The sequence below is a fragment of the Manis javanica genome, chromosome 3 (assembly GCF_040802235.1).
Source record: "Manis javanica isolate MJ-LG chromosome 3, MJ_LKY, whole genome shotgun sequence".
In the NCBI taxonomy this organism is placed as follows: Eukaryota; Metazoa; Chordata; class Mammalia; order Pholidota; family Manidae; genus Manis; species Manis javanica.
The window spans coordinates 71,528,919-71,555,636 of NC_133158.1; the positions used below are offsets into that span (position 1 = coordinate 71,528,919).

The window sequence follows — 26,718 nt, forward strand, 5'->3', positions numbered from 1 at the left end:
CCTAACATTTAACTCTCCAGAGATAGTTCTGGTAAGAGAGTACAGTATAGACCAGAGCTTTCTATGTCTGATAATACCTGGGGAGAGGGATAAACACCTACCATAACTGATCTTGTTGAGAAAGACCAATAAGAAATAAAACTGTTGGGATATAGACCCTGGCTCCTATCCTTAGGTCTATGGCATTGGACAGAAATGGGGAAAAGAACCTCTTAGATGGTTTGGTGGATTAAACAAATTTATATGTATAAAAGTGCTTAGAACAATGTCTGGCATATAGTACATACACAATAATTTTAATCATTATAAAAGCCTTGAAACTCAGAAATGAGGCCCCCTTACCATTAATTACCAGATGGAATTTAAGAAGTTGCCAAAGGCTTTTTGCTTTATTATCAAATGGGATAAAAGTCTTGAGAGTAAAAAAAAAATGTTCATATTTTTATTGTCTACAGGTCCCACATGCAAATAATGTATCTCAGAGGAAAAAAGTGAACAACCAATAGCTTCTTAGCCCTTAGAATTCAATTCCATTATACCTACCAGGAAATGACCTTTCTAGTAACCCACCATGTCTGGAAATAGTGAGCTTTTTATATTGTGTCTTGGCACTTTATGAATTTGAAATTGGCTGTAGAATTATACACACTCTATCTTTACTGAGATAATGCTTTCAAAAAGGGTTTGTAAATACACAGCCACTAGCCATGTTTGAAAGTGCTTATCATACCTCAAAATAACCAGCATTAGGTATTTTAAATATTTTGTTAATAAAAAGAGGCATCTTTGTCTTGCATTAATTTGCATTTATAATTTTTAAAACAAATGAGACAGCTTTGCTAAATATTTTAGCTTATTGTCTGTGTTACTTAGAAACATAGCTTGGGGAAATTTTTGCAGTTACATCAAAAGTTATGGTAGAAATTGCTGACATAATTATAGGCAAATGATCATTAAATGCTTCAGGTTTTTAAAAACTATATCACAGCTTTAAAAAAGGTATAGCAAATTCTTGAGAGATTAGATGATGAGAGGAAATTGTTCAAAGAATACAGAAATTAAGGAAGCCTATTTAAATATGGAAAACTGTCTTTAAAAATACTTTAAATACAAACTAAGTTCGGGATAGAGTGGGCTGGGAGAGCATGAAGGGGAGGGCCCAGTTTAAAAGAAAAACAATATGCCTATCATAATCCCAAAACAATGATTAAATTTTAAATATGTAACTTGGAAAAGAATGCTCAATGAAGTACTGAAATTTGTATAAGACAGGGGTATTATCCAAAGAAGAAATATTTCATTCCCTAATTTGAAATTATGTTAAATCCTATCATCCTAAAAATAGGAATATTACCAAAGGCAGTCTTAGTAACATTGATTTTGTGTGCTGGTCAGGATATTCTAGTGATTACAGCTAGGGCAGATAGAGGACACAACAAAAAGAGAAGGCAAGAAAGTTGCTCTCTTCACAAGGTGTTCTTTGCAATGCCTCTAATCTAAGTGAGATTAGATAAAAAGGACCCCATTTGTCAAAGATGATATATAGGACAGAACCTGGTGGTCCTGGAGAAGATATCCCATCTGAAACAGAAAGTACTAGAGAAATAAAGCTGTCAGATACCAGCCATTCTGACTGGTGGGAGGTAATATCTCATTGTGATTTTGATTTGCATCTTCCTGGGTATTTACCTGAAGAAAACAAAAACACCAATGTGAAAAGATCTATGTCCCTATGTTTCCTGCAGTATTATTTACAATAGCCAAGATATGGAAGCAACCTAAAGGGTCCATCAGTAGATAAAGGGATAAAGAAGATGTGGTACATATACACAATGGAATATTATTGTCCATAAAAAAATTAATAAAATCTTGCTACTTGCAACAACATGGATTGATCTATAGAGTATTGTGCTAAGTGAACTAAGACAGGGAAAGACAAATACCACATGATTTCACTTACATGTGGGATCTACAAACAAATGAACAAGCAAAAAACAAAACCCCAGAAAGAGACTCATAAATACAGACAACAAACTGGTGGTTGCCAGAGGGGAAGAGGGAAGGGAGACAGGCAACATAGGTGGAGGGGATCAAGAGGTACACACTGCTAGTAAAATAAATAAGTCATGGTGATGAAAAGTACAGCACAGGGAATATAGTCAATAATATTGTAATAACTTGTGTAGTGACAGATGGTAACTACACTTAATTGTGGTGAGCATTTCATAATATGGTGTCAAATCACTGTGCTGTATACCTGAAACTAATTATATCATATATAATATATACATTTATATGTTATATTGTGTTACATTATATATTATGTCAACTATACTTCAAAAAAATTTTTTTAAGTAATAACGCTGAAAACATCATTTGTGCATCCCCAATTTGCATCTTAGTATCTTTTTGGTTGGGGATTAGTAGTCTGAACTGTAAATGGTTGAGAAGAAGGAATGATGTACAATGAAAGACTATAGGATTCCAAGATCCAGAGCAAAGGAAGAACAACCCCCATTACTTGGAATTTAAAAGCAAGCCTCTAATGAGACATTTATTAGTGTTTACAGTTTAATAGTTTTAAAGATATTTAATGGTTTTTACAGAGAAAAATTTTGAAACTGGAAAGATGATAAGCTGCATCCTATTCTTCAACAGAGAGGGATGCAGCAGAAGATATTATCATAGAGACCTGCCAGAAATGAACATCCAGAGAAAAGAAAGCCTTCAAGGTTAAGATCTATCTCAAAAGAAAGAATTACACATATTTTTAAAGATCTTGGAGTAAAAGATGCCCTTAAATATGTATGAGAACTTCAGTTTGAGCTAAATTAGAAGGATTTTTAATACATAAATACCACAAGCACACACCATTGAAAAGTGCGCTCTGGTTAGGAAGATAGTATTTTACTGGAAAGGAGAGCCCAAAGTTAAAGAAAATCAGAACAGCAGGGATTGTAGAATGACACATGGAATGAACTTGCACCCTAGTTATTTTTCTAGGGGAGTCAGGTCAGAGCCCCTAGAGAGTATATACACAAGAGCCAGTCTCTGGGAGAAGTTAAAAAAAAAAACGGTTTTTTTTTTTCCTGAGTAAGCAATTTGGTCTTCCAAGAAATTAAAATAAGTCAGAAAGTAAGTGTGCTCTTCGGTGGCCCTTGGGCAGCTGCTGGGGAGCCTTTTAGAGATGAAATATTCTTTGCCATCAGATGGGGGAAAAGTCTGCACTTCTGGATTTGGGAGTCATTACAGAGATTACTTCAAAGCCTCAAAAAAGAGGATGCTAGGTTAGACAAAGTTTCCACTCCTAGGCAAAGCTCTGGGAATTTCCAGCTAATGGACAGATGCAGGGGACAAAACACCTTTAACACCTTTATGTGGTTACCAACCACAGGAAGGACTGCCAGGACCCCTGGTTATTGATTAAAATATTCATACAACTGTGGTCTCCTCTAAGCATCTGGAGGAAAACTAAATCCAGGAATTGGTCCCTTCCCCAATATCAGCACAGGCCAACTGATAGAGCATGCTGTTGGCCCCACACTGAAACTGGGCAGAGCATTCACACACAGACTGTAGTTTTCTTTAATATCCACCAAACTTTCAGGACACTCAATATTATGACAAGGTATCATAACATCATTTTATGACATCATTAGGAAATCATTTGTCTTTCACATCTATATTCTGAAATAATAATACTCAATAATTATTGAACACTTTCTATATACCAGGTGCCTTGCTAAGCACTTTAATACATTTCACTGAATCTCCACAACAAACCTAGGACATCCTTTCTACCCTATTTTACAGATTAGGAAACAAGGTTCAGAGAAAAATATACAAACACTTAATGGGGGAGCTGGTATTCACACCAAGGATTATTTGACCCTAGAGACTATGATGCTGACCACTATACTTTATTATATATTTTAATTAAAATATGCTTATAAATGTGGGAGATGACACCACCTTATTATTCTGGACAGAAATGATTTCGTCCAAGTTTCTGGTCAATCGGGAAAACTCAAGTTCACTTTGTCAGGTACCAGTAACACAAAAAACCTAAATTATATTTTAATTTTTTTTCTAATGTCCGAAGTCCCTAATATAATGAAACTAATGAGAATTAAATCTCACTTGTTGAATCCTTTCTTAAACATTAAAAAATTAGATTAACTTAATGACTCTCCTTGAGACAGTGTAAATACCCAGCAGACTTCATTTGTTATTTTAGAATTCAAAAATCTCTCGATTCTGCTAGAAAACTACTACAAGGGTCCTTTTTTCCTCACAGAGCCGGGCAAGTATATATTTGGAGCAGCTAACAAGCCTCTGTAGTATACCTGGGTGAATAATTATGAGTAAGAATATACCCTCAGACATAAATTTCAAAACAGAAATTTCTCATTCTTCTTTCACTGTCTTCTCAAAACATTAGTACTTTCATCTTTCTCAATTTTATCATTTATCATTTTTGGTTAAGTTCTTTTATTTGAAATATTTCAGCATGATGTTTCTAGACAACATTTTATTAAGCATTCATTGTGTACACAGATACTATAGATATTTGCATGAAATCAGTTTAAATAACAAGCCACATGTTTTCCTAACAGAAAAACTAAGCATAAAGTAAAACCACACATTGTTTATTAATTCATGCCCAATTTTAAATTCTAGGTATAAACAATTTAGAAATTCCTACCTTTCTCAGGTATCTGTGCTGTTCATCTGAATGCTAAGCAGTCCATAAGAACAGAGGTTGAATTCCAGTGTGAGAGGAAAGGGATGAGGACTGTACTGTGTGTCAGAGACTGAAGTCTAAGGTATGTTTGAGAAATCATTTCATAGCAGATCAAGGCAACCAATGATGTTGCACAGGACTCCTTCTTTCAAAAGGAACTCCACCCAGATCAGGGTCAGTATAGCTCTCCAAAGTCCAGAGCAGAATGCCCAATCACAGACAATATAATGGAGCAGCTAAACTTTGACCTATGTAAGTAGTGCACTCTGGTTTTCATTCTGTATGTGCCAGCCTTCACCATCAGCAGCATAATTTAGGCAACTTCATGCTGTGGGACTGCTCTGTGACCTCCAAACTCTGTTTAGTTTGCTGCCGAGTGGTAAAAAAAAGTATGCTGCCAGTTGCAGTGGGTGCTGACAGTTCCATGGAAACGAACCACAACCCTAAGCCAAGTCGTAGTTCATCTGCACCTGCAATTCTCATTGCGGGTCTGGTTGCTACAACACCCACGCTTAAGAAGGTCAGTTTCAGCCTTCTTTGTAAAGACTTCCCTGAACTCTGTGGGGGAGAGCCTAGCAGTACCTCTGCTTTCTGTTACCACAGCATGCACTGTTACTATAATTATTAGGTGTTTCCTACTCTCTCCCTCTCTCTCTTTGCCACATGTGTGGTAGGTACTTGGAACTATGCTTTGCCCATCCTTATATCCTCACAACTAGCATTGTGCTTAGCACATACTAGCATTTAGTAGGTGGTCAATTTGCCTATGCAGTGTATGAAACAAAAGCTACAAAGTAAACAAAAAGATATTTCATGAAGACAATGTTCTCCTCAATAGGACTCTTCTGTTTGGATCAAAGCCTTAGCAGGACACCCAAAGCCCTTGATCACGTGGCCCTGACTTGCCTTCCAGCCTTCATGCATTACTCCCCACATCAATTTTATCCTCCTGCCACATGGAGAGACTTGCAGGAGAGGACAGGGTGCATTTGGTGACTTCTCCCCTCTCTTTTTTCATCTCTTTCTTGCTCTCCTTCTTCTCAGAAGTTCTCTTTGGTAAGATTTTAATCATCCACTGGAAGCTGAGTTGGAGGTCTCTGCCCCCCTCCCAGAATCCTCAAAGTCATACACACCAATTTTAATCATTATTTAATGAGATCCAATATGAAGTAAGATCAAACTAGGACTTCCTTTAAAGATTCATGCAATCTCAGCTTTCACCTCTGAATCCCCAGGGCCACATAGTTCCTGGTATATCACAGCCACTCTAATGTTAGTTTTAGAAAATTGCTACTATCCTAAAGCACACACATAAGGAGAACAGACTTTCACAGTCTCACAATAGAAGAACAGATATACGTTGAACATTTTTAAAGTTTCACAATGAAATACCATATACACACAAAGATATTTATTATGCAGAGATTGTTCAAACTGAAATAAAAATAGCAACAGAGTTTTTAAGAAAATCAATGGCTGGGAGATAAGGCTGTTTTGAGGTTTAAATCACAGAGAAAGTTATTACAACATGTGTAATACGACTGAAGTCTAGATCAAAAGTTTTAGGTTCTGTACCTTTCCCTTGTGATATATTTGTCACTACCTCTTCAGGAAGGAGGACCTGAAAGCAAGCAGATTGAGCCATGAGGACTCTAGATTAGGGAAGGCCAGGGGGCCAGTGCTTGCAGAGAGGTTCAGCTGTTAGGCTTTGAGACTTGTTACCACTCAAGAATCAGTTTGGACACCCCTCTGCAGAGTTCCTCTATAATGTCTTCAAGTTGCTGGGAGGAGAGATGGCATAGGGAATATTGTTAGCTTTGTATCTATCATGCATATGCACCTACACTAAGGCTCACAGGAGAATTTAAAACAACACTGGCATTTAGCACTTCCTAATTTTCAAAGGTTCTGAAGAAATAAAAGTGTAACTGCCATATAACTTGAGGATGGGAGAGTAGCTACTGGCTGAATCGTCAGAGATCATAGAGGGCTGAAATTAATAATCCAACTGGAGTCTTTGAATTGTCAAAACACAGCAGAAGGAAATGAATTTGAGCTCTAAATCTGAGGGGTTTCATGACTGAAACACAGAATCTTAAAATTGCTCTGAGAAGCAGAATGGGTATTACAGTCTTCATATATTAGACATTTGGTAAGTCAGTGTGATCAATATTTTTTCTGACAAAAAACAATTTCCTAATATGCCCATTAGAAGATAATTTGGTCTGTTAAATTCACACATCTATTTTCCAAGATGTCATCATTTGTGCATTTCTTCCCTTTCTGGTCCATGGTTGCTTTAGACCTGCCATGTCATATGCATGGGCTTCTCAGGGCCTTCTAGATTCTTTCTGTGACATCCTCTTAGTACTGTTTTCTCTCTATTTCTACATGTCTAGAATAGCCTTAGCTATAGTCAGTTTTGTAGTGAGTTATATTTCAAATGGCTTCCAAGGGTTTTTACAAATCCTTATGATCACTCTGGGACATAGACAGGGTAGGTTACCCCCTGCCTCTTTTAGGAGGAGGAAACAAGTGCTAAGAGTGAACAAGTGATGTACCTAATGAATAAGTGTCAAAGATGGGCATCACATTAGACACGCACCATGCCCCTTTCATATCCCATCTGCCCATCTTTTGGCTTTGGCCATTGCTAGGTCAAGTGTTAACCATGCGCAGGTGTTCTTGATGGCACCTCATCTCAGCTACACTGTGTGTCTGTCTTGCTTGTCCCAGGGATTCTCTGCTTCCTAGTGAGAATCCTGAAGGAGAGAAAATTAACATGTTCCAGTGGCCTCAGTTGCCCAAAGGGAGAGCCAGCTCAACCACACACCCTTCAGTTAGCTCTCCCTCTTTCCTTATTTCATACTTCTGTTCCCGATTCTCTGGATTCACTTCCCCAAAACAACCTCAGGCTCTGCTTCTTGGAGGAAACAAAGTTACAACAAGCTGCAAATACATCCTTTAGATTTTCTGGTTCATTCTTAATACCCTATTAATCGCCAGACCTAAAATTCAATACTCATCTTATTTTTCACTTAAAATCACACACAAATATGGCTATAAGATTTAATATTTTTTTAAATTAATTTATTTTTTGTCATTAATCTACAGTTACACGAAGAATATTATGTTTACTAGGGTCCCCCCTTCACCAAGTTCCCTCCACAATTCCCATTACAGTCACTGTCCATCAGCATAGTAAGATGCTGTAGAATCGCTAGTTTTCTCTGGGTCGCACAGCCCTCCCCATGTCCCCCCACATTATACATGCTAATTGTAATGCCCCCTTTCTTTTTCGCCATCCTTATCCCTTCCTTCCCTCCCTTTCTCCCCAGTTCCTTTCCCTTTGGTAACTGTTAGTTCATTCTTAGGTTCTATGATTCTGCTGTTGTTTTGTTCCTTCAGTCTTTCTTTGCTTCTATAGTCTTTGGGTTTGAGGTGAGTCTCTTGTAAGAAGCATAGAGATAGGTCTTGCTTTTTTATCCATTCTGTTATTCTGTGTCTTTTGATTGGTGCATTCAGTCCATTTACCTTTAGGGTGATTATTGAAAGATATGTACTTACTGCCATTGCATGCTTTAGATTCGTGGTTACCAAAGGTTCAAGGTTAGCTTCTTTAGGATCTTACTGTCTAACTTAACTCACTTATTGAGTTATTTTAAACACTGTCTGGTCATTCTTTATTTTTCTCCCTTCTTATTCCTCCTCCTCCATTCTTTAGATGTTGGTTGTTTTATTCTGTGCTCTTTTGTGCTTCCTTTAACTGCTTTTGTGGGTAGTTGATTTTATTTTTTGCCTTTAATTAGTATTTGGTTGGTCTGCTTTCTTTGCTGTGATTTTATTTTCTCTGGTGACATCTATTTAGCCTTAGGAGTGCTCCCATCTAGAGCAGTCCCTCTAAAATACCCTGTAGAGGTGGTTTGTGGGAGGCAAATTCCCTCAGCTTTTGCTTGTCTGGGAATTGTTTAATCCCTCCTTCATATTTAAATGATAGTCGTGCTGGATACAGTATTCTTGGTTCAAGGCCCTTCTCTTTCATTGCATTAAATATATCATGCCATTCTCTTCTGGCCTGTAAGGTTTCTGTTGAGAAGTCTGATGATAGCCTGATGGGTTTGCTTTTGTAGGTGACCTTTTTCCTCTCTCTAGCTGCCTTTAAAACTCCTTCCTTGTCCTTGATCTTTGCCATTTTAATTATTATGTGTCTTGGTGTTGTCCTCCTTGGGTACTTTCTGTTGGGAGTTCTGTACACTTCCATGGTCTGATCAATAATTATTTCCTCCCCCAGTTTGGGGAAGTTTTCAGCAATTATTTCTTCAAAGACACTTTCTATCCCTTTTTCTCTCTCTTCTTATTCTGGTACCCCTATAATGTGGATATTGTTCCTTTTGGATTGGTCACACAGTTCTCTTAATATTATTTCATTTCTGAAGATCCTTTTATCTCTCTCTGCATCAGCTTCTATGTGTTCCTGTTGTCTGGTTTCTATTCCATCAATGGCCTCTTGCATCTTATCCATTCTGTTTATAAATCCTTCCAAAGATTGTTTCATTTCTGTAATGTCCTTCCGGACATCATCCCTTAGCTCTTGCATATTTCTCTGCAGCTCCATCAGAATGGTTATGAGCTTTATTTTTAATTCTTTTTCAGGATGACTGGTTAGGTCTATCTCCTTCTCAGGGTTTGCCTCTGTGATCTTGGTCTGTATAAATTTCTTCTGCCTTTTCATGGCGATAGATATATTTGTGGGGAGCTGGTGCATGTGTTGGGTAAGAGAATGTCCCTTCTTGCCAGTTTGTGGCCTTCCTCTCCTGGGAGAACAGCAGCCTCTAGTGGCTCGTGCTGGGCAGCTGCACACAGACAGGGCTTCTGATTCCTGCCCAGCGGCTATGGAGTTTAGTTCTGCAGTTGTTGTGGGCGTGGCCTGCCTCAGGCTGCTGCTTCAGTATGGCGGATCTGTGTCAGAGGGGGAACAGGCGGGAGGCTGTTTATTGCAGTGAGGGTCCTTCAAGCTGTGTTGCAGGTATCGGGCGCCCAGTGTTTCCCGGGATTCCCAGCTGCTAGGCTAAGTGTCCCGGGATGCTCCTGTCCACCTGTGAGGTCCCTGTCCCTTTAAGACTTTCAAAAAGCACTCACTTTTCTTTGTCCCAGGGGCACTGGCTGCGGGGACCCACTCACAGGTCTTACAGTCCTGTTTCCCTGGTTTCCAGCACCCCATGCATGCACTGTGTGTCTGCGCTCTGGTGCAGATGGCTAGGGCTGGGTGTTTAGCAGTCCTGGGCTCCCTCTCCCTCCCCGCTCTGACTTCTCTCCTCCCGCCGGGAGCTGGGGTGAGGGGCCTCAGGTCCCGCCAGGCCGTGGCTTGTATCTTACCCCTTTCGCCAGGCACTGGGTTCTCACGGGTGTGGATGTAGTCTGGCTCTTGTCCTGTGTCTTCTGGTCTCTCTTTTAGGATTAGTCGTATTTGTTGTATTTTCAAAAATATATATGGTTTTGGGAGGAGATTTCCACTGCTCTACTCACGCCGCCATCTTGGTTCTCTCTTCAAGATTTAATATTTTAATACTAAATATAACCTTTTTAAGTTCTGTAGAGCCTTGCACACATTAGTTGCTTAATAGTGAGAAATTATGGGTACTCTTAAGATTGCAATTTTTAAAGAAAAATGATGCATATATAAATGCAAAGAGAAATACATAAATTGGGCTTCTACAGATGACTTAGAAGATCTGGAGATCATTTTCTTTACACAATGACATTTCTAGGGTCAGTTTATAAGGGTTCTGTGTCTATAAAGCTTCCTGGATGGATCCTTTACATCCTCCATTTTCTAATAAGAGTAAAATTTTTATTCTTATGGCTTCTGATTTTAGACATAATTGATAGTTATTTTAAGCAATATTACTAAATAGAGAAAACAGAATGATGTCCTTAAAGTTCTAGGTTTATAGTAGTTATGATATAAATATTTACCAATTGTAATAATATATGCATATATGTATTAATGGAGGTTTGACCATCACGGATTTTATAAATATGGAATATAATTATTCGTATTTGCTTGCTTCTGGTACAAAATGTAAATGAAATCTCTTGGATGAAGTACCATATTGCTATCAGTATCATGTACTAGCACAGGTTCAAGAAAAACTGCTGAAATGTCAAACTATTCTTGATTTGGAAAGGACAAATCTAAGTATAAATAACAGTACAAAAGGAACAATTCTGCTTATGCAGACTATCGGATCAGTTGGCCACAATGCTTCTGATTTAAGAGCCAACAAAGACTATTTTATAATATTTGACAGACATCAGAAATCAAGCAGCCTGCATGTAAACATTGCTATGATTGCTTGTCACTAAAGATTGAGATGCAGTCTGTTAAGTTATAAACATGAAGAAAAGAAAGTAAGACCTAGCTTCTGGATCTTAGATATATTTGGCTGAACCATCCGTCACTGTGGAACAACCGATTGAGTTTCTTTCATGGCTCTCCTCAAGAACATATATACAATCTATATCAAGTAGCCAAGGAATCCATTTCTCTCAAAACCTAAAATAGAGACACTTATAAAAAGTTATCAGTTATTATCCTATGGGCTGAACATGAGAATTATCTATGTGATTAATAACTTAACAAAATTATTAAAGAACATTTAAATTGTAACTTGAACATAAAAAATAGTAGTATTTCAGTTAAAAAATAATAAAGTGAAATCTGTTTCCATAATTGCTATGAATTGCTCAGGAAAAAAATGTATACTTGATTTAATACAAATTCTTCTTGAAGCTCTGTGCAATTTACTTGTTAGTCAGAAGGAAAAATACCTTTCTTTCAAAAGTATCCTTTGACTTCACATTTCACTAGAATGTGAGTTATCCTTTATACATTATCATGGCTTTCCCTACTCTCCAATATTATTATCAAAATTAGATTCATACTTGCATGACTGACTTAGTAAAAATGAAGTTATGAAAGTCCTCTAATTTATCTTGTTTAAAATCCTGTATGTTGGCTTGGCTATCATCACTAGCAGTACGTATTCAGAAAAAAAGCTAGGAGTTTTTTAGGGAAGAACAATGACTGGAGAATAGTAGACATTACAGATGGCCTCTCCTGATGGTCACCTTTTGTGGGTGTAGATGGCCAACAAGATCCACAGGATGTAAAAGGACAGGATTCACAGCAGAAAAATCTCTTTCAAGCTCATGGTAAAACTAAGGCATCAGCTACTGGCAGACAGGATGGACTTTATTGGATATGCATTATGAAGTCTTCACTCTGTAGGAAATTACATACTTGCTCTGGAAACAGGGCAATTATGTGAAATGTTAATGAATACTTTCATACAAAAGAAGTGTCAAAATAGCAAAGTGGGATTGGATTTTAGGAGGAGGTTAATTTCTAAAGTCAGCATATAAAACAAAACACTCACCAAGTCAAAATTACCTCTGAAAGTTCTTTATGAAAATCCCTTACCACATGAGAAACACACAGAAGCATCTTGCATTCAACAAAGGGATTTTTTTTTCTTTTGGATTTTTATTTTTTTAAGCATTGAAACAGACTACAGGTTTTTAATTCAGATTACTGTTTTTCAGTTGAGGACCCAACATAGCTGGCTTGCATTTAGGGTCTATGTCTATGTGGTACCAAAAATACCTATTTAAAAGCAATACCTTCCTAGTCACTATGATACAGTTGCATTCAAAATCATGCAGTATGATTTCTGGAAAATCACATAGCACTGTGTGGCATCAAGTACTTTAAGATTTGGTGATGTGTTTTTACTTATATATGCAAACAATAGAACTCAAGGTCACTCTCTACTCTGAACTGTGGGTCTGTGAGACTGGATCATTTCTCTGAAAAAGAAAGTAGTCATGAGTATTGACCCACAATTAAGAAAATCAGAAAAACCCACAGCAAAATGCTTTATTTTGACCTATTACTACTAAGACTCTAGGTCAGCATCCATGCCAATCACTTCAGTCTGTATTCTTAATTTGGATTTTTGACTCAACCTCAGATTTGATGATTGTCCTCTGCCAAGTGACTGAGTCAAAAGTTTGGGTCAGTTTTGAGAACAAGCTTTAGTAATGGAGAGTCCTTCATTTGAACCTCAGAACCACTTTTTTTTTTACTTTTTATTTTGGGATAATTATAGATTAACATGCAGTTATAAGAAATAATACAAAGAGATCCCATGTACCCTTTAACCAGTTTCCCAGAAAGATAACATCCTGTAAAACTTTAGTATAATACATAAGTAGTATACTAGTTTGCTAGGGCTGCCATAACAAAGTATTACAGATTGTATGGCTTCAGCAATAGAAATTTATCTCCTCAGTTCTGGAGGCTAGAAGTCTGAGATCAAGTTATTAGCACAGTTGATTTCTTCTGAGGCTTCTTGACCTCAGAAGCTGAAGTAAAGGTGAGCTGAACAATTTTAGCTGCTGGCAAGGTTAGTTTCTCTTGGCTTATAAATATCTGTCTTCTCCCTGTGTCTTCACAGGACCTTCCCTCTGTATGTGTCAGTGACCAATTTCCTCTTCTTATAAGGAAACCAGTCATAATGGATTATGGCCACCCTAAGGGCCTCATTTTAACTAGGTACTTCTTTAAACACTCAATCTCCCAATATGGTTGCAGGCTGAGGTGCTGGGGGTTAGGACTTCAACATATGAATTTTAAGGAATACAATTCAGCCTATTACAACTAGGATATTGATATTCATAAAGTCAAGATATAGAACATGTCCATGACCACAGAATCTCTTATATTGACCATTTATAGCCACATTCTTCTTCCTCTTTCACCCCACCTAACCCCTGGCATTCCCTAATCTGTTCTCCATCTCTATAATTTTGTCATTTCAAGAATGTCTTCTAAATGCTATTAGACAATATATAGACTTTAACTCAGCATAATTCTCTGGAAATACATCAAGGTTGTTGCATGTATCAGTAGTTTATTCCTTTTTATTGCTGAGTAGTATCCCATGGTATGGGTATATTATACTTTGTTTAACTATTCACTTGCTGAAGTTCATCAGGACTATCTTCTGTTTTTGGTTGTTCTGAAAAAAGCTGCCATAAATATCTATATATACAGGTTTCTGAGTGAACATAGATGTTTATTTCTCTGGGATAAATACCCAGGAGTGCAATTGCTAGGAGAGTTTTTTTTTTTTCTAAATGCCTGATTTCCAGAAGGCTGTACCATTTATATTCCCTCCAGCAGTATGAACCATTTACTAGCAGTATGAGTGATCCAGTTTCTCTAAATATTTACCAGCCTATGGTATTGTCACTATTTTTTACCAGCATTTGGTGCTGTCACTATTTACCCATTCTGCTAAGTGTACAGTGATATCTCACTATGGTTTTAGTTTGCATTCCCAGGTGTCTAATAATGATGAATGTCTTTTCATGTGTTTTAAGGGGCAGGGTATGACAAGTAATTCTGTTAGGGAGGAAAATAGATATGAGCAGGGTGGAAAGAGAATAAGGCCAGGAAAGTCCACTAAAAAGACCCAGAGTTAATCAGTTATAGCTCAAAAAGCCAGGAGCAACTTGACCTTGAATGTTCGAATATTCTCCAGAAAGGAAAAGTATCTGAGCACAGCCCATGTCTTCATTGTGTCAGTTAGATCATGCCTTTGTAAGATTTACTCTAGCCTGCTAAAAGGCCTACCTATAAACAGCATAATAAAGGCAGGAAGATTCCATCTTAAAGACAAAAATTGCATTTTAAAATCCAAGAAGTTAAGAAGTAAGATTCTTAACATCCTCTTTAGCAAACAGACAATAACTCAGCCCACCTTGGAGGAAGGGCAGGCAGTCTTAATTGATAGGCTCCCAAACCAATAAGCTGCTATCCTGGGAGGCAACCAGAGCAGTAAATTTTTTGTGTTAAGCTAATTTTCCAGAATTACCTGGAGGACTGATACCACTTAACAAGTCCACACTCCTAGCCCTTTGTCACATTCCTGAAAAATCCTTAAAAGGGAGCACCCCCAACCTTTCAGTGCGCTCCTCTCTCTGAGGTTGCCTGCACTTTTTCTCTAAGTAACTTTAAATAAAACTTTTACTCTGCTTCACTGCTATGTCTCCGTTCTTCAATTCTTTGTTTCAGAGGGGACAAAAAACCAAAGAAGATACACAAGGCTCCCCCAACACTTCCACTTGATCTTTCTGGAAGCAGAAGTCCTTTTTGTCACCTTAGGATTTGATCTTTATATTGCAGTTTCCTCATCTGTAACAAAAGGCAGTGCAGAAGATTAAACAAGAACAAGAACATTTGTAAGGTACTTGACTCATTGTAGACACTGAAATACTGGGTTTTCTTTTTAAAATGACACTATGCTAAGTCTCCTGATCTTTCAAGCATATTACCAGACTTCCACTGAATCTTCTAGCTCCAGGGAGATTCAGTATCTGCCAGACTCTCATATCCTCTCCATACCTTTAGGACTATACTTGACTTTCTCCCTTGGAGTTGGTGATTTTGCTCTGTACTGGAATATGATTTCTTTAACAAACCCCCTAGCACATAACAGAAATGCAAATGCCTACTCAAAAGCAAGTTCCTCCTATGTTATAGTGATTTTACAGTGTATCTTCAGTCAATCCTCAGCAACAGTGACATTTCTCAGTGAAGGGCCCCCACCAGTAAGATGGCAAACTTCCGGCTTCTCTTCGGGGTCCTCGGTTCCCGCCGGCGCCACCTGAAGCCCAATCACCTCTCGCCCCCCTCCCAATCCCAGCACCTAGCCAACAGCCACCAGCCCCATAGAAGTGACATCTCAATCAATTCATGCCCCTTCCTATATAACCCAGCACCTTTCCCTAATAAAGCGGAATTCTCCGGTGAATTGCTGCTGTGCGTCGCTCCTTTCCTTTCACTCAGTAACAGAATGGGGATGACACCCAATGTCATAGGAATAGAGTGGTTATACATGCAAGCACTCTCTTCTGAGTGATAGATACCCTCATCTTTTACCACCACCACCACCACTAACAAAAAGTTATTACACACTACTGTAATAACTCAATAACATCCTGCCATTATCACCAGTCTTGCCCTGTCTTTATTCCCAGTTACCTCATTGTTCCACAGAGGGGTAAAAAAGAAATATACTGAGGCTAGCAGAACAAAACTGGAGATGGTTGCCAGCATAGTCAAGGATGACTTTGTGAGAATATTACAGTCACCAGGAGGAAATACTCAGGATTCCACTCCAGTAGTTACAGATTAGGCTTTCCTTTACAACTAACATCAATATAGGTACATAGTTAATGTAATGTACAGATATGGGGTCCTATTTCTCCTGCATTAAGTTATTAAAGGAGGATTACACATAAGCAACTCTAAACTACAACATTCCAACAGTATATAACTTATTGGATGAAGAAAACTAACTTATTTAATTTTAGACCGCCACAATGGAGCACACAATGACCATTTCTTTAAGCTATTAAATGGTTAAGAGTTTTAGAGCAAAAGACATTTGCAAGGTATATAATCATAACACTAATATTAATTGGTTCAGCTTCCAGGTTCTAACAAGTCAAAGTCATGTGAAAGTGAAGATTCTCTCTTACTTTTTGAGGAAATTCAGATATGGTGATTTGATTGCCACCCCAATGGTCTGTTTTAAATATTTAGATTTCCTTAAACACAGTAAATGAATCCATCTATTTTTCACATACCCAAATTTCTTTATTTTTCTGGAAGATGTAAATCTGCCTGAATCTCATTTCCCACTTTGGAAGAGAGTTAAAGGATAGGATTCCTTCAGAGAAGACTATTTTATGTGAAGATCAGATGTCTGACTGTGGGAATATACTTTGTCTCTGCATGTTGTAGAAGGAATTCCTCTGGCCAGACACACAGGCTTACCACTTTCAGAGGAGTCAGATACACACTCATATTCTTTTGTCCTACTTACCTGAAGAGGCCAAATTTACTCAAACTTGGATTATATTTCTTCAGTTACCAAGGGATTTGAGGAATATGTCAAATCATATGGGAAAAATTTATCTTTCTATATAGTTTTTTAAAAGACTTCCTTAAAGACAGAGGTCATATTTATTTACCTATCACCATAACACCAACAATACTCATTGCCTGATAACTAACAAGCATTTATTGAACAAAAGGGGTGTGAAAGGAGGGGGAAGAAAAGCACTTATCTCAAGTATTTATTTTAAAAGTTGCATTGTGATGAGGGCTCAAGTTGAATGTTCTGGGGGAAGCCAGACACTTAAAGGTGCTATTGACTACTGTTAAGGAAGATCAGATTTCATTGCTCAAATTCTTAAAAGTCAAACACAGGACAAGATTGGGGATGTGTTTAGTATCCATTGGTGGGACAGCTGGGTTTAGTAAGAGAGGTGGAAAGGGACAGCTGGGGCTAAGGTCTTGAAGGGGTCAGTAGAAATTTTTCAGTCCTCCAGCATAGTTCACAGGAAAAATAATATAAATAGGAACCTTAGAAATGCATGTTTCTACTTTGAAATGTGCATGCGGCCCTAACACGAGAGTATTAAAAACATAGCCTGGAATTTTAACTCTAAGGGAATAGAATGGAGCAGATGGGAGATCAATAGAAGGAAGCAAGGAGACTGGAAGTAGAACAGTTTGGGTAAATCATAAAAGGATACATATTTTGTTAACATCAAGATTATATTAGATAACAAAGGCAAGCAGTAAATTGGCTTTTTAAATAAAGATGCTCTCATAACAAACAGGTTCTTTTACTTGGACTATGTTAATTTTCCCCTTCTCAGCAGCGAACTTTCCTCATGGAAAAATTTGGGGATGTTGCTCTAGGTGGAGGAGGTTCCCCGCTTTGAGCAAGTTCAATATGAATTAGGTAAACCGAATAACCACAACATAGTGTTACAAGGGGCTCATACCAACTTTTATTCTCAGGGCAGTCTCCCGCCTATGTACAAGTACAAAGACAGAATGCGTCTTGGTCTCTGTTGGCCCTGGCGCTGCTCCCTCCTGCTGCCCGGCATGGGGCTAGCACCAAGGCTCTGCAGCTTCTCCCTCCACCCTTCTCTGCTGGCCCCCTGAGCTCTCTTATGGTTCAGTCTCTGCTCGCCAATACTAGCCAGCTCCTGGTGCCACCTGCCTCTCTGTATGTCTCTAGTAGAGGGCTCTGCTCTCTGCTCTCTCTGGGCTCCCCCTTCCCGGGCCTCTACTTCCCAACCCCTAGCACCAGGAGGAACTCTGTGGGAGGTTCTCTACGGTGACTGGCAGACGCTGGACCAATTATGTCCAGGGGTCGTGTGTTTACTCACCACCCCTACCCTGGGCTTCTAACTCCATGACTGACAGTTCCCTCGGAGCAGAGATCTATTGGCGGTAAACATCCTCACGCCCACGTGTATGCAAGTAGGCTCAGTTATGTGTACATGGAGCAGTATTAGAATCAGGGGAGGTGTGAATCCTGGCCGTAAATTTCTTTTTTTTTTCTACAGTAAGTTAAATTTCTATTGAAATTGTTTTTACTTCAAGTATCCAGCTACCAAAATATGTGCTCTTAGTTTCCAGTAAGGAATAGAGAAAACAATCAGGATTCCATGAAGAAGAACAGATTTTTGTATTTCCAGAAGCATAGGGATTAAATATCCACAACACCTCTCTCCTTTATCTAAAAGAACGAATGGACTCTCCTTTATCTAAAAGAACAAATGGAAATTAAAAAAAATATGTTTTCAAAGTGCCAATAGACTGGTACAAAATTAAGGAATATGAAAAATTCCCCAAATTATTTCAGACCAGGAATGCTGGATAAGCAGGCACCAAATCACTCTTACCCTGTCAGTTTCAGGTTCAGCTGAATGCTGGAGATTATTGAGCTGCTGCTTTGTGAGCTAATATGAGGAAGAGGAACTAAACCCTATGGCCCACTGAGTTAGGGAATCTAAAAAGATGACGTTAAAGAAACATACCTTCTCGAGCTTGTTACTAAGTGAAGGTATATAAAGATAAATTCTTCCCTGAGAACACACAACCATAACTAGGCCTCAAGTGTATTGTCAAGTTACTTGTGTGGTCTAAGGAAAGTCCAAGCAGAAATTTCATTTGCCATTGTTTTGGATCAGCCATATCTTCAGGATGCTGAGAAAAGAAAATAATCAATCCTCTCTGAGGAACTTAACAAAAGCCAAGACCTCCAAAAATTCCCACAGATAAATTTCCAAGGAAACTGAGCATCTCCCTATGAGCCAAAACACAAATTGCAGAATAATGAAAATATACTGTAAGAAAGACCTGGCAAAAGTAGACCCACAAACATTTTCAGATATCAGAATAAAAAGCAAATATGTTGGAGAAAGAGATTATTGAAAATGAGCTGGGATCAAAAGATTTTAAAGAATGAGAATCAAGAGATTTAAAATACAACCAGCTAAAATGTGTAGAAAAGATTACAGTAGATAAAATGGAAAATTTAGAGTATGAATTAAAAAGCTGATTAATTTTGCTCTGCCTATACTGAAAGTATAATTTGAAGAAAATTTCCAAAATGCATCCCAGGAGGATTGATATATAAAGAGAAGGCAAGGAAAATAGAATGAAAAGTCAAACATTTATCTAATTAGAGGTCCAGAACAACTTAGAGAGCTTAAGGAAGAGATAGTGACTGGTAAATTTTTATAGCTATGAAAAAGCAAAGACTCCCAAGAAGCCCAAAGCAATAAAAATAAAAATAAAACCACACATTGACCCATCATCAATATTGAAGAAAGAGAGACTGTAAAAGTAGTCAGAGACAAATGAAAGATAGTTTACAAAATAAAGATGATTAGAATGATGGTTGAGTTCTTAAAAGAGTATCATGGGAGGCAGAAGACAGGGAAATGATATATTTAAAGTGAAGAGGAAAAAATAACTTACCATCCTATACCTGGAGACATTCTCAAGAAAAAGAGCATTATAATTTTTTTACAACCAGAATAACTTCACTAAGTAAATTTTAATGAGTGTTATTCAAACAGAAGGGAAATGAACCCAGATAAAGGGTCTGAAATGTAAAAAGTAATGCCTGCCTCTTGCACATATCTAATTTGGCACTATAAAAGTACAAAAGTACAATGCTCTGATCTCCCTGTAATGAGGAGCAGGTCACTGACAACCTCTAGCTGTAGCATCTTCAAGATCGGTTGTTGTGTTTGAGTCAAAGAGAGTCCACCCCAGACAGCTCTCAGCCAGTGACTTTGAAATACAGGGATGCTGGAGTATGGTTATTCTTGGCCAATACAAGCCTCCTGTGATAGGCAGTTTTTGCTCTGGAGCTCTCCATCGGACTCACTGAGACTATCAAAGCTGCACTACCATCTCATGGTCTTCTAACCCAATTCCCCTTCCTTCCCTGCCTTACTTAACAGGGTCAGACCTGCATCATAGTCTAAAGGCTTTCCCTCTTCCTGCTTACTTTCTCCTTTATGTTTCACAGGTATTACCAGCAATAAAACTCATGCATTTCTATCTCCTTCCCAGAAGACACACCTAACACAATTGGTACCTGGATGGTCCAAAAAAGCAGGTGGTAAGATGGGATTTGGGGAATGGTTCAGTCCCTAGCTGGGTGGTGAGAAGGACTCCATCCTAAATGGTATATGAGGCAAGGTTACTCCCTGGCACAAGGTTGAAACCAAATTACTAAAAATGTCACAAATTAGGACAACAAAAACATCCCAATTGAGGGATACCCTTCCCAGTGGGACTATTTAAAGGATAATAAGGATGATAATACATACATACATAGGAGAAAAGTAGAATTAGCTGGTTATTGCTAAGTTTCACCAATGAACTAATAAAAGGGAAATGAGACACTGTAGGGCAGTTAAACAATTCAAAACTAAGTGTGAGAACCTGAGAGCCTGTCTAGTAGCTTCCAAGGAGTCCCTTATATTGTTCAGAAGGGTGGTAGGTACAAGTGAGGAGCAAATTACAAATTTGATAGTTAAGACTGGGAAGTTTCAAAGACTTGTGAAAGTTTATCTAAGACAGAGTCTGCTATGTGAGGGACAAGGCCATGTTTGGGGAAATATGGCAAGACAGCATCTAGATGGGCATCCCTGGGGATTGTGGTTCTGTGGACACCCTGAACTGAAACTTAGAAAGGTGTCCCAGCCTGTCCTGTTAGAGGCTAGCTTTGACCTCATACAGGAAGACATTTAAAGGCTCTTCCTCACAAGGCATTGGGTGCCCACCCCAAGAAATGTCTGCATTTTGTCTCTTGGCTTTCAGGTGGACAACTAGGGTTAAACCTTGGCATAAGCCAGCTTGGGTTAAACTGGGCTTGTTAAGAAAGGATAGAATTAAATGCCCCCGAAAATTAGCTAGCTTGAACTAAAAACAACAAGGAGTGTGTCCATTTTAGTAATTTGGTTAAGGGTGACAGACTGTACAAATGAGCTGTTGACTTGGAGGCACTTACAGGATAAGGCATGGACCCTAGGATTGGAGTGAGCATGCTGCTAGGATGGTTCTTAGAAACCTAGGGAAGTGCTGGTCCACCCTGTGCAAAGTAAAAATACCTGAGTTGCTAGACAGACAGTGGAGAAAGGGAATAAAAGGTTCAGGAAAGTGGGTTTTCTTAGAATGGTGTGTTTTATGAGGCCAGAATACCCACCACAGGATTATGTTTCACAGAAGTGTCCAGAATATGCACTATTCAACAGGCCTTTGGAATGTGTTGGAGGGGGGATTCTGTAAATAGTTCAGTGTTTGCTCTCCTCTTCAGGCCAGGGCTAAGAGTTAGGAAAGATGGTCTCAGGATTTACCTCACTAATAGCAATAGAGCTAATGGAAGATCAGAGGGAAGAGGGTAGTAGTTAAATGCTAAACCAGGGGGCCAGAATTACCTTAACAACCAGAAAGTTTGGAGGGTCAGCTAAGGGGTCTTAGCCTGCATGGAATTCCAATGTCTCTAGAGACAAAATATATGAGCAGTTAGTGAGAATGCTGCTCAACATACAAAGGGAGGCAAGAATGGAAGAGCAGGAGGCAGAAGGTGGTCATCTCATTTAAAAGTCACGTGATTTTACTTAGTTTCTGGACTTGGACAGTTTTAAAATCTAGAACTCATTGACTGACAAAGGTGACTGGGTCTTCAGGAGAAAGGACTTTGCAAAACCATGGTAGATATCTACTGTAATGAGTCCGTTAGTCCTTCTCAATGAAATCCATGACCATTTACTTCAACATAAGGGCAAAGGAATATCCAGACATTTCAAAGACTTTTGGACCTAGGTTCTTCAATGACACTGATACCCACAGAACATAATCAAGGCTCCATTGCTAAACTGGGGCATGCAAAGATGAGATTATAAATGGATTCTGCTGATTTACAGTGCCTCCACTTGGTCTGTAGGACTACACAGTCATCATTTCCCTTGCCCTTAAATGTATAAGGATTGACATGCCTGTCAGATGGCATAACCCTCACACTGGGTCATTGTTCTCCTGGTAGGAGTTATCATGGTGGGAAACGTCATGTGGAAGCCTCTGAAGTACCACCCCAGCCATGATAATAAATATAAAACAATGTCACACTCCAGAAGTGATACAAGAGTGGTGGTCCCTTTTATATCTCCATTTAATTTGCCACTCTGGCCCCAGAGAAATTGAGTGGATCCTGGATAATGACTATAGACTACTGCAAGCTCAACCAAATAGTAGCCCTGTGACAGCCACTGGGCTGGATGTGATAGCACCATTAGAGCAGATTAATAAGGCTTCAGGTGCATGGGATATAATCATAGATATAACAAATATTTTATTTTCTGTCCCAATCAGGAACAAGAATAAGAAAACTTGCATTCATATGGAACAGATAAAATTCCTTTATAATTTTGCCTCAGGGACAGTTAACAATCTGGCCCTGTGTCATAATATAGTCCAAAGAGATTGGGACTGCCAACTAGTAATCATCATATCAGTTATGGCCCCAAAACCAACTGCGACAGCAAAGCTATGGTTACACCCACCAACCCCCACTCTAAGTCCCTGCTCAGGAAGAGAGGCCCACAGGAACCTTGAAGAAGCTGCTTCCTGAACTTTTGTGTTCAGTGGACCTGCATAGAGCAAGCACGGACTGTGAGAGCAATGTAATGCTCCATTAGGACTGCCTGCAAACAGAAAACCTGCCACAGGGAGTGCAGTTAGCTGACAGTGTCCATATGCTTTTTTTTTGAGATGTGCCACAGAATTCAGAACAGTCTTCCCATGCAGATGGTGCTCAGTCACTCTGGTGTAAGTCCCAACACGGGACTTCCTTAAGGGCAGTCTTTGCTCTGCAGCTCCCGACTGGGCTGACCAAATGACTTTCTCTGAGATTTACCTTAGCTTGAGGTCTTTCATTCCCTATTCTCCTTTCTTCTTTTCTTTCACAAGTATTACACCCACATCATAGTCTGAAGACTTTACCTGACTACTCTCACCTTTATATTTCACAGGCTCATTGCTTCCATTAAAGCTTTGCACTTCTATTTCTTCTTGACATCTTTTTTACCAGAGGTCTTGAACTAATAACAATCCATAAGTCCGATGGTACCACATGCAGTACTGTCCCTATTATTAAATGAAAACATCTAGAAATTTTTGTTGAGGTTGAAATAATTATGAAATACTGTTTTTCTCTCCTCTTCATATTCCTGTCTACTGATTTAACATTCTTAATCCAGCAGCATGATCAACCTTACCTAATGAAAGAGAATCTCATGGTTCTTTTTCTATACTTTGAGAAGTGCTCATCCAAGAACACATCTTTTGGATATGCCCATACCAGACTCTGACTTGTTTTTTGGGGGGATGGATTTTATCTTAAAAGTGAAAAGTTGTATCAGAATGGATGTGCAATAACTACTCTAGACTACAATAACTACTCTGGATTCTTGTAGAATCCAGTCCCTTAACAAAAGCCAAATTACTCAAGTGGTTGACTTGTAGTCAGACAAAGGGCATGTTAAACTGCCAATAAGTATGATAAATACACATACACACTTATCATTGATAGCTGTTTGGAGTAGTTTATCAGTAGTCCAGTAGTAGTTCATGAATCTGAAATGCTAAAGCAACACAAATGTTGCCTACTCAAGAAAGTTGCTGTCATCGAGACAGAGAAAGGTTTTGTCCTTTATTCAGAAACTTCACTACCTTACTAATCCCCAATACTATGGAAAAGTAGAAATATTAACAGAATTAGAAAGTTATATCCACTACAGACTTTAAATAATGTTCAACTGCAAGTCAACTGCTGATTCAAGATCCTCAGAGAAAGAGCAAGTCAACTGCTGATTCAAGATCCTCAGAGAAAGAAGACAACTGAATGAAGTAGACATTCTGCCCCTAGACATCTGAATAAGATATCTAGAACTATTTATTGCCATACTCTTCATTGCCCAAGGATGGAGCAAACAAAGGATGGAACAGGGTAGACTAGGGACCTACCAGGACAGAACGTTCCCAGATATACCTACTATAGATGCCTTGATAAGGTTTTTACCTATCCCATGGAGGGACATCACATTAAGACAATAACTCACCCCTGAGAAATGACTGGCTCAAGTCTTTCTGAAGACTCCCAGGTCATTTTAAACATATAATCATGTTGGACATCAGACTAAGAGATAAAATACAAGTCCAATTACAAGTCTTCTCATGTCCAATTTTTAAGATACTACAAAGGCAGTATAGAACTGGGCAGAGGGACCTGGGCTGGCCCAGAATTAAAGACAGCAAAAGCCATTAAGAACTTTGTGTGAACACACTTTCTTGACAGATACACTAGCCTTGAGGTTCCTGTCTGTCTTAGCCCTGGGGATTCCGTGAGGCCCGACCTGGTTTATACCACCATGCAACCAGTTCAACTCAAACCCTGTACAACTCTGCTCTAACACATGCCTGGCAGCAGAATGAAAAGCTACCAGACCAAAGACTTTCAAAAGGAGAGATGTAAAGACCAAAGGCACATGGACTAGAACATCTCAAAACCATCAGAGGCTTTTCCACAGGATTATTGTCTAAGAGGTGTGATTAAAAGAGTTTAACTGTCCCAAATGTGGGTATGATAGCTGACCTCTTAGGCCAAAACTTCCTAGGCACTAAAAGAGCCCAATAACCCTATCTAGATAGAGATCAACTCAAGATTTGAGGACTTCTTTGTTTGCCATACAGCTCTTCCTGTTAGGAAACATGAAGAGCCAATATAGGGGTCATTTGGAAATTAATTTTTATAATTGAACTTTTGACATGTTTTAAAAACCTAAATGTTTCCAATAATTGGAATTAATTTCTCCATTTTTTTTCTTATAGTCTGGCTAGTGTTAATATTTTCCTAATCAAGTAAACTTTGATAGTATCTTTCAGTGAGTTTGGTGTTGTCAGAATTGGTTTGAAAATTACCCTATTTTCAGGCTAGAAAGTTTCTCAAAAAAATAAACTATTTAAAAATACATCTTATTTTTTATGCAAAGTGATTAAAAATAATTGGGGATTACAAGATAAATAAGTTTATCTCTTACCATAGGCTTGGATATACATAGAAAGGAGTACAAAAGCTATTTAAAACTAAAAGGGGTTTTGAATCTGCAGTGTACAAATTTGGCAGCTTAAAGCAACAATAGCAGAGAGACATGCATTTATTGCCTCTAATTCATTGGTGGTTGTTCAAACCTCTATATAAACTTAGTATAGATTTGAAAGTCAAATTGGAAAGAACATCGTTAGAACTATCTCTATAACCAATTTCATCCTAGCTCTGGAGCCCCACTTCTGCTCATCAGTAGAAAGACTACTCCAATCCAACAATTATTTCCAGCCAAGTTCAAAATCATTTAATTGCATTCCTATTTAAAGATTCTTTTCAGGCTTCCTCCTCATCTTCTCTCAGAAATGATGTCCAGTCAGCTTTGGGCTAAAAGGATGTATCTACATCTTTCCATGCATAACTTCTGGAGCCTAGAAATTTGGTATTTTAGCATAGACATTAACCAATAAGGACTCCATCATATGGCATGACTTTTTACTGTAGATGCCCCCTTGTCTCCCTTGCAGCTTCCCAGTATCCATGTTCCTACAGAGATTTGGCCAAATTTCTCTGCACCAGGGATTGACAAACTACAGCCCTGGGGCCAAATATAGCCTGTATCCTGGTTTTGTCAAAGGGAAATCAGTCAAAGGGAGAAATGAAGTTAAGAAACCCTTTTATTTCTTACAAGAAGTTGTCCCCATCTCTCTCCTGACCCAGCTGTAGCAGAAAAGAAAGAGAACTCTACCCAGCCTCTCCAGTCCAGATGAACCCTCCCAAGCCCTTGTAATTATCTATTGATATATTGATGGACTAATTCTCTCCACCCCTTGCAAACACCTATTGATATGCAGATGCACTAAAGCCAGACGAGAGATACTGGAAATATTATAATTTTACCCACAGCCCACCCCTCCAGAAATCTCGCCTCACAATCTACACATTCCCCATCTTCTGCAATGATGAGAAAACTGGAACATTGTAAGCAGACTAATAATATAAAATCATGATAATCTTCAATGCAGAAGATTCAGTTAGGTTCAAAGTCCTATGCAGATTAAGTATAAAGCCTGCCCATTCCACAGTCAGTCAGTAGCTGAACAGGTAGGGAGTTCAGAGCAATCATCATGCAGCAGCTGCAACCAGGGGGCACATCCAGGCCAGAAGAACCATAGAAGAAAATAACTTTAAGGGTAATAAGATATATGTTTTAATGACAGCAGCATAGGCAAATCTTGTCCATCAGGTAGGATACATGCAAGAGAGTGGTCCTGTGATAGGACAGTGACAGGAATGGGATCTCATCCTGATCTAGTACATCAGACTTTCACCCCCCTCCCTGTGGGAGTTATGGATGGGTCAATATATAAGGCTATGGGAGGTACACGCACTGGCCAAAAAGATAAAACAAACCTTCCC

At 38.7% G+C, this 26,718-nt stretch overlaps 1 long non-coding RNA gene across 1 annotated transcript in view; it reads right to left on the reverse strand.

Moving 5' to 3' along the window:
• LOC140848399 (uncharacterized) overlaps positions 1-5,104 on the reverse strand; it is a 77,536-nt gene extending 72,432 nt beyond the window's left edge. Inside the window, exon 1 of the long non-coding RNA XR_012129213.1 lies at positions 4,706-5,104. This is a non-coding gene — a long non-coding RNA (uncharacterized lncRNA). The remainder of the gene's footprint in view (positions 1-4,705) is intronic.
• Positions 5,105-26,718: the final 21,614 nt, after the last annotated feature.